Genomic DNA, 2,512 nt, shown 5'->3' on the forward strand with positions numbered 1-2,512 from the left:
ATCCCCACTTGGAAATAATAGTATGTTAAATACACTTAATCCCCATTATGCTCTGCAACGTAAGGATTTTTTGATTGGTTAAAGGAGAACTATGAGGGGAGTGCTTTTCACTCACCTCATAGTTCTAGCCTACCTGTGACAATGAGACTGTCATAGGTCGGCTCAGTAGATTGGGAGGTGAGCGAACATATACCGGCGTTCGCTCACCTCTCGATCCTGTCACGGCTCTCTGCCGTGCCGGGGGAGGGGCTGGATTCCCCCCTCCCAGATCCGCCAGCGCTGACTGGCGGATCGGACGGGGGAGGGGGCGGGTACAGCTGGCTCTGCCTCTAGATAGGCAGAGCAAGCTGTCACTCACGCAGCTGGGCGGATCTCGACATCGATGTCGGGATCCGCTCTGGCTGCGGCGTCTCAGTATACGGCGAGTTGTAGCTCGCGGTATACTGAGCTTAGGGTAACGGGAGGACGCTAGTTTTTGTCCTCCAGTTACCCTAAGGAGAACTATGCGGAAAAGCCCTGACCCCATAGTTCTCCTTTAATACCTTGCAGGGTATAATGGGGATCACATGGATGGCTACAGTGCAGCTTCTCCTACTGATACAAAATGGTGGAAGGAGCAAAGCAATGACTGAAAATTGCTTGAACGATGGATACCAAACTTTCCAGGTACCTATAGGAAAACTATGTATGCACTGATCGTTCAGGAAAACTGCTCTCTTTGGTTAGATCAAATATTAGTAAGTGGATTTGGAGTATATATAGGCATTGTACGTCTATTGTCTTCTCAATTTGTTTCTCCCATGAAAGCGATCAGCATTTTCGCCGCGGTCTATGGAGATGGCGGTGCTGAATCAGGATATGAGATTGGGGGCAGGGCTAAAAATGCCTGTTTTGTTTTATGTGTATTGTCCATAGACTGCCTGTTTGTTGTGAACATTTTCCTGCAATTGCCCATATTCATTGATACCACTTTGTATTCATTGATTGTCACTTTTGTGGTCCACCTTTGTTGTCCTTCATTGCAAAGGTTTTGTTTGCTTGTTGTCACTATGCGAGAACATGGAGGACGTTTCATTGTCTAATACATTCACTTTTACACACACAGGAAGCAGAGTAGAAGAAAGTAAAGAGAACTGCGAGCTGAGTGTAGCGTGAGGCGCTGTGGCTTAGTTGGTTAAAGCGCCTGTCTAGTAAACAGGAGATCCTGAGTTCGAATCTCAGCAGTGCCTAGTTTTGCTCACAATTCGGTTTACTTTGCAAAACATAAAAATGTGGTTTTAGCTACGAGTCTCTTTGAAGAGGAATTTGTTAAAAGTTAGAACGAGTGCTTTCTCAAAACAAGTAGATTTTCAACTATTGCTAAAATGGCAAGGTCCTTCACATTTACTTTTATGTAGGATTATATGTATAAATACTGAAATAAGCAAATTACTGTTTATTTGGTTGGAAGACTAAAGAAAAAAAAAAAGAAAAAAATAATTCGTAGTCGGCAGGATTCGAACCTGCGCGGGGAAACCCCAATGGATTTCAAGTCCATCGCCTTAACCACTCGGCCACGACTACACTGGATTTCCTGTGCGGGCAAAACAGGTATGACCTGTGGCATGGCAACAGGAGGAGCTAATGTTGCTCCTGCAGATGCAAAAATTGTGATTTTTTGACCAGTCTGCAAGGCTCCATAGCTCAGGGGTTAGAGCACTGGTCTTGTAAACCAGGGGTCGCGAGTTCAAATCTCGCTGGGGCCTAAGAATGTTTTTAATGGATCATAAGCATTTAAAAATATTTAGTCACACTTTAGTGACTTAGAAGATTACAGTAAAGCAAGGCTGGTCCTGCCTTAGAAGATTTTTTTTTGTTAATCCTTTAAATGAATATAATCCAAATAATATGAGTTGAAACCAAATTTACATTTATTTACAAGAAGAATTATATACACGAATACAAATCTTAGGGCTAGTTCACACCAGCCCCAGTGCGTTTCGGCCCGGATGGTGCCGGAACGCACTGGATCACATTCTGGCTGGCTCACTTTGTTTTAGGGCGGGAGGTAGCGTGCATTGAAGTCAATGGCACTGCAGCCATGCCCTCTGGCCACACGTGGCACATCAATGCCTGCGTTCTGGTCCGGTGCAGTCAGAAAAAATAGTGCATGCAGCTAGGGCTGCAAAAATGTATCGATTACAATTGATAGGGATGCACCGATACAGGTATTTTGGTACAGAGTACCAAATAGCGAGTACCGGAAGTCCCATTCAGGAAGCCAGGCGCCGTGTAATGACTCGCCACCTGGCTTCCTGATTAGCCGGGAAGCCGTCAGCGTGTAAAGACTTGCCACCCGGCTTCCCGGTTAACAATGAAGTCGTACCATGCTTCACGTCACTATGTGACGAGAAAGCATGGAGCCGGTTTGTTGGCCAATCATGGAAGCCGGGCTCCGTGTAATGATGCAGCGCCCGGCTTCCTGATTGGCTGGGAAGCCGGCTCCATGCTCCCTCGTCATGAGATGACAAGG

The 2,512-nt window shown here is 45.9% G+C and overlaps 3 non-coding genes across 3 annotated transcripts; 2 read left to right on the forward strand and 1 right to left on the reverse strand.

Annotated features, from left to right (window-relative positions):
* Window positions 1-1,155: 1,155 nt before the first annotated feature.
* TRNAT-AGU lies at window positions 1,156-1,229 on the forward strand. Its single transcript has one exon. It is a non-coding gene; the product is annotated as a tRNA-Thr (tRNA).
* A 252-nt stretch (window positions 1,230-1,481) lies between these two features.
* On the reverse strand, window positions 1,482-1,563 carry TRNAS-UGA. The gene has a single exon. It is a non-coding gene; the product is annotated as a tRNA-Ser (tRNA).
* Window positions 1,564-1,672: 109 nt separating this feature from the next.
* TRNAT-UGU lies at window positions 1,673-1,745 on the forward strand. Its single transcript has one exon. It is a non-coding gene; the product is annotated as a tRNA-Thr (tRNA).
* Window positions 1,746-2,512: the final 767 nt, after the last annotated feature.

Source organism: Nanorana parkeri, unplaced genomic scaffold (genome assembly GCF_000935625.1).
Source record: "Nanorana parkeri isolate BGI_ZX_2015 unplaced genomic scaffold, ASM93562v1 scaffold153, whole genome shotgun sequence".
NCBI classification, from domain to species: Eukaryota; Metazoa; Chordata; class Amphibia; order Anura; family Dicroglossidae; genus Nanorana; species Nanorana parkeri.